The following is a 6,085-nucleotide window of genomic DNA, read 5'->3' as shown; positions in this document are numbered from 1 at the left end:
GCAGTGGGGGCCCAGTGGAAATTAATAACGGGAAGATCTTTTCTAAATTAGTCTTCACTGACAAGATTTGTCTGTGTTTTTATTTCAGGTTATGGTGTTATTTAGAGGAATCGGTACATATTTTTTACTGTAGTAATTAAACCCTTACCTTTATTTAATCAAGCAAAAAACTTAGTGTCACTTATTTTCTCTCTGTCCTAGCAGGAATGAATTGAATTTTGTGTCTTTCTCGAAAGTGCAGAGAATTTAACTGTGGGGAATTCGGTCTCTGTCTTTGTGAGTTGATGTTTTCCTCTCACAATTCAGTGAATTCACTGCAATATTCAGAGGGATCTAAGGGCTGGTGTATGCTGGGCACGAAACTGGCAGAGCTATGTCTCTCAGGGTGTGAAAAATCCACACCCCCAAACCAATATAGTTAAGTTGACCTAAGTCCTACTTACATAGGGCTAAATAAAAGGAAGAACTATTCTGTCAAATTTCAGAGTAGCAGCCGTGTTAGTCTGTATTCGCAAAAAGAAAAGGAGTACTTGTGGCACCTTAGAGACTAACAAATTTATTTGAGCATAAGCTTTCGTGAGCTACAGCTCGCTTCATCGGATGCATTTGTCTATCCAAGGTGCTAGAGAAGCATCACAGCAGTGTTTTAAGTGTAGACAGACTAATAGTGAGACCAGATCTGGCTCTAGTTTGCACTGTGGATACTCAGGCACTAAGACTACAGTAATAGGAACAGTCTAGTGGCTTCGTAGTTGGCAGGATTTGAACCTGCGCAGGGCAACCCCAATGGAGTTCTAGTCCATCACCTTAACTACTCAGCCTCAACTACTTAAATGACGGCTCTTTCTCTACACTAGGATTCAGTTCTCACAGAATTGTCACTTCAAATTGTTTGCTCAGACCAGCTTCCCCAGCACACTCACAGCTGCTCATTAGTGTAAGTGTCTCCACAGCTGAACAGAGAGAATTCCTGCCCATTTCCCTTCCAGCTGGAGCATGATGAGAGTGTGTTTGTGTTAATGACATTGCTGTAGATCATTGTTCATTCCCCACATTGACAATTCAGACAGTCCCTTTCCTATTCAAATCTCCAGCACATCATTCCAATAGCAGGGGTCAGGATTCCTCTGGGGCATGGACATTTTTCAGGAGGTTGGTGCATGAACTCAGCCTTGCATTCCATCCTTGATGTTTCATGGACTAACAAGAGCAGCATGAAGAAAAAGCCGAGCCAATATCTCCCCATCAGGGATGCAGGTGGCCATGTCCCCTCTGTCTGACCATTGCCATTGCAGGAGAGAAGGGTTCACTGGAGTTGAATGCCCTGGCTCAGACAAGAGACATAGGGAGATTTTGCTCTTCGTGGATTTGTGCAAAGGAAATTGTTCTTCTGTGTTTTCCCCAGTGACTCCTACATCCCACCCCCAATGTCTTCTGGTTGAACAAGGATGGGTCATTCAGAAAGTCATCGTGTTTGGATGTAAAGGTGGAAATGATGGGAAAATTGACCCTTCTTCCTAGTTTAAATTCTGTAACTTCTACATTGGACAATAATACTCAGCTCTTCACTGGCCATGAATGAAAACCAGGTCTGCCATATGAGAGACAATAATTCTACCGGAGAACCACAAATCTTCAAACTATAAAATGTGACCCCTGCATTGTAGACCACACTCACTGCTGAAGACCTATACCGGGATAGGGGTGACACTCAGAGGAGCCCTGCTTTTCTGGTCTACATAGAATATTTTGGGCATTACATCTATTGGGATGAAGGAGTTGGAGTTACCTGTGCCCTGTTCCTTTAAGGGATTGGAGCAATGCTGGGGAGATTGAAGGGCACGGAGTTGGGGAGCAGTGTGTGCTCCAAGAAAGTTGTGCTCTGGTGACACTTAGAGGAGAGGAAAGTGATCAGGACCAGTCAGCATGGATTCACCAAGGGAAGGTCATGCCTGACTAATCTAATCGCCTTTTATGATGAGATTACTGGTTCTGTGGATGAAGGGAAAGCAGTGGATGTATTGTTTCTTGACTTTAGCAAAGCTTTTGACACGGTCTCCCACAGCATTCTTATCAGCAAGTTAAGGAAGTATGGGCTGGATGAATGCACTATAAGGTGGGTAGAAAGCTGGCTAGATTGTCGGGCTCAACGGGTAGTGATCAATGGCTCCATGTCTAGTTGGCAGCCGGTGTCAAGTGGAGTGCCCCAGGGGTCGGTCCTGGGGCCCGTTTTGTTCAATATCTTCATAAATGATCTGGAGGATGGTGTGGATTGCACTCTCAGCAAATTTGCGGATGATACTAAACTGGGAGGAGTGGTAGATACGCTGGAGGGGAGGGATAGGATACAGAAGGACCTAGACAAATTGGAGGATTGGGCCAAAAGAAATCTAATGAGGTTCAATAAGGATAAATGCAGGGTCCTGCACTTAGGATGGAAGAATCCAATGCACCGCTACAGACTAGGGACCGAATGGCTCGGCAGCAGTTCTGCGGAAAAGGACCTAGGGGTGACAGTGGACGAGAAGCTGGATATGAGTCAGCAGTGTGCCCTTGTTGCCAAGAAGGCCAATGGCATTTTGGGTTGTATAAGTAGGGGCATAGCGAGCAGATCGAGGGACGTGATCGTTCCCCTCTATTCGACACTGGTGAGGCCTCATCTGGAGTACTGTGTCCAGTTTTGGGCCCCACACTACAGGAAGGATGTGGATAAATTGGAAAGAGTACAACGAAGGGCAACAAAAATGATTAGGGGTCTAGAGCACATGACTTATGAGGAGAGGCTGAGGGAGCTGGGATTGTTTAGTCTGCAGAAGAGAAGAATGAGGGGGGATTTGATAGCTGCTTTCAACTACCTGAAAGGGGGTTTCAAAGAGGATGGCTCTAGACTGTTCTCAATGGTAGCAGATGACAGAACGAGGAGTAATGGTCTCAAGTTGCAATGGGGGAGGTTTAGATTGGATATTAGGAAAAACTTTTTCACTAAGAGGGTGGTGAAACACTGGAATGCGTTACCTAGGGAGGTGGTAGAATCTCCTTCCTTAGAGGTTTTTAAGGTCAGGCTTGACAAAGCCCTGGCTGGGATGATTTAACTGGGACTTGGTCCTGCTTTGAGCAGGGGGTTGGACTAGATGACCTTCTGGGGTCCCTTCCAACCCTGATATTCTATGATTCTATTCTATGATTCTATGGCACAGAGCAGGTGTGGGGGTTTTGTAAGCCATGGAGTTTGTATACAGATAAAGTTTACTAACCCACAGGTTCAAAGTTGTTCCGGCCGTCTTTGGTAAGAGTGTAGCTCAGTAGGTGAATATTTGCCGGCAGGGCAATGGGTTCCTAGTTGAAATCCAAGTGCTTCCATTTTTTGAATGAAAATTGATTTCCAGACACATCTCCAGTGTGTTCAGGAGTCCGCTGAATGGGGATGCTTGAAATGAATGTAAACACTCAGAACTTCCCTAGGCGAATGTAGAAAACCTAGCAGAGCTGTCCAGCAGCTGAAATCCGCTCCAGTCCTCACATCTCCAAGAGGGACACTCTATGTTTGAGGCATGTGCGACACCTCTCCGATGATGACAGGTGACAAAATTCTTGATCAATGACAGCTGAGACACAGGAGTGGAAGGTGAATGGCAGCACCACACAGGGTCATAACACTCAGACCCGGGGCTTCACTGTCACTACCCCTGTGTTTGCCATCATTTATATCCTAAGAAACACACCCTTCCCCACACACTGTCACACCCAACCTTTTCCCCTGGAGCCCAACCCAACCCTACCCCTCTCCCACACACACTCCATGGGACACAGACTCTCTGTGACTCACCCAGGTTGGGGCTTGCCTCTGCATTGCACCAACAGGGGAGCAATGAACCAAAAGGGCCACAGGAGACAAATGGAGCTAGGCAGGAAGAGAAAAGACTTCCCTTCGCTTCTTCAGAGTCTCGTTAACCTCACCCAGGAGAAGTTCCAGCACCAGGTGGGCTCAAAGCACCAACTGTCCCCTGAGCAGTGGAAGGTGGGAACCAGCTCGATCACACAGAAGGAGGATCCCCACCTCTGTTGCTGCCATTCTGCAGCCTTTCATATGGATTTGTTTTCGCTAATGCAACCCCCACCAACCCATCCATCCATGAACTAAAGAGACAAGCGCCTAACTGTGGGCTCCAGTGGTGCAATGGGGTAGCCCACAGTACTTATAGAGCGATGCTGTAGTTTTGAGTTCAAACCCCAGCTAGACCACTGGTTTCTGTAAGCAGATGCCTTATGCTAATCATTTTGCACTGCAGAAAATACAATTCCAGCCCAGCGGACACCGAGGTCCCTTACTTTATCAAGTGCAGGGCAGATTCACACATCTACAAGGCTGTGCTCTCCACCCGCCACCTGTGTCAGGAGAGGTCAAGCAGAGCCCAGAGCCCTGCTCATCCTGTGATTCTTCACCCCCTGACTCCCCTTCAATCTTTGCTCCCCAAATCACCTGTGTGCACACCCTCCTGCCTGTGAGATTCAAACCCTACCTGACTTTCTGTATGTTGATATGTTTTGTGTCTGTCGTGTTGATGTGCATGTGGGTCCTGGGTGATTTTTGTGGATGTCTTGCCCAGTTTTGTGTGCCTGTGTGTATGATTTTTGAATGCATATTGTTTTTTGCTTAGTATTCTTTTGGTATGTGGTTTTTGTGTTTTCTTGTTGTGTGCTTTTTCTGTTTTTTTTTTTTGGTGTGGATTTGTTCTTTGTATGTTTTGATTGTCTTTCCCTTATGCATGTATGGCTTTGTGTGTGTGTGTGGTTTTTGTTTAAACATGTGTGGGCCTGTGCACTGTGTGATTTTCTCTTTCTCCCTGTGTGTTTGTCTCTCTGTTTGTATCTTCATGCGTAAATTCGCTGTAACTTTTCAAAATATCCACAACTTTGCCAATTTTCAGCAGGAATTTTTCTCCATCAACAAATTCTCACTTGTTCCCTACCAGTTGGTGACCATTGCCCCAGGCCACTGTCACTCTCAGGGTCCTGATTTCCCATTGACCCTTCCCCCTTCTATTGGGACTGGGAACTAGCCAAACAAAAACCCCCACAAAGTTTTAGTAAAGGGCCTACAGTCCCCTTACACAAACCAGCCCCGTGAGCGTCACTGATGGCCAGAGAAAGCAGCAGAAGCTGGTCCCATGGTATAAGGGTCAGCACTCAGGACTCTGAATCCTGCAATCTGAGTTCAAATCTCAGTGGGACCTTGTGATAAATCCCTGGAGCTCAAAGTGCTCCCCTTCCCTGTCTCTGGCTGCACAACAGTGAGTTGTTTACCTCCTACTGGGTGACTCGTGCCCACTAGAGCCAGGTGTTTGGTCAGGATGCCTGCAATGGGTTGGGGCTCTAGAACTGGCTACTGATGCCAGCAGTCCTGTGGTTTGACCTGGTGGTTGGGGTTCTTGCTGCTTCACCTGATACCCACAAGTTTGGCTCTTGTGCTTGCGGCAACACTTTTCGGTTTTCTCACATATTACCTGAAGAAAGGAGTGCCGATGTGATGAAGCGGATGTGATGCACATGTTCATAATGTTTCCTCTGAATATTGTGGGGGTACCTCAGTTTCCCCTCTGCAGTTCTTAAGTATCTATGTGGGTGTATGATCGTTGCAGAGCCCTAGAGGGCAGGTGTGTGCTGGGGTCTGAACACAGAGAATGGCCGACACCCTGTTTCCTGGCACCTGATGGCCTGGCCCTTCCCCCCTGCAAGGTGAGAGCTAAAGGGTTGGAGAACAAAGAAATCCAGTGCCCTCCTGGCCCGGGAAAGGGACAAAGCCCAGAGGAGGAGGGGCTGGAGAGAGTTTCAGTTTGGGGCTGGCTGGGGACATGGAGTGAAGTGCAGATGTGGTTGTCTGGCTCACTGCCCTCCAAAATGGACCCAGCTGAGAGGTCCTGTTCTCTGTACCTATAACCTCTGTGTTAGACCATGTTCCTGTCATCTAATAAACTTTCTGTTTTACTGGCTGGCTGAGAGTCACATCTGACTGTGGAGTTGGGGGGCAGGACCCTCTGGCTTCCCCAAGACCCCGCCTGGGCAGACTCGCTGTGGGAAGCGCACG

At 47.4% G+C, this 6,085-nt stretch overlaps 2 non-coding genes across 2 annotated transcripts; one reads left to right on the top strand and one right to left on the bottom strand.

Annotated features, from left to right (window-relative positions):
* Positions 1–747: 747 nt before the first annotated feature.
* Positions 748–829, bottom strand: TRNAS-AGA. The gene has a single exon. It is a non-coding gene; the product is annotated as a tRNA-Ser (tRNA).
* A 4,333-nt stretch (positions 830–5,162) lies between these two features.
* TRNAQ-CUG lies at positions 5,163–5,234 on the top strand. The gene has a single exon. It is a non-coding gene; the product is annotated as a tRNA-Gln (tRNA).
* Positions 5,235–6,085: the final 851 nt, after the last annotated feature.

The sequence above is a fragment of the Dermochelys coriacea genome, assembly GCF_009764565.3.
Source record: "Dermochelys coriacea isolate rDerCor1 chromosome 12 unlocalized genomic scaffold, rDerCor1.pri.v4 SUPER_12_unloc_4, whole genome shotgun sequence".
Classification (NCBI taxonomy): Eukaryota; Metazoa; Chordata; order Testudines; family Dermochelyidae; genus Dermochelys; species Dermochelys coriacea.
Note: the sequence above shows the minus strand (reverse complement) of the source record. Positions and strands in the feature narration are given on the sequence as shown.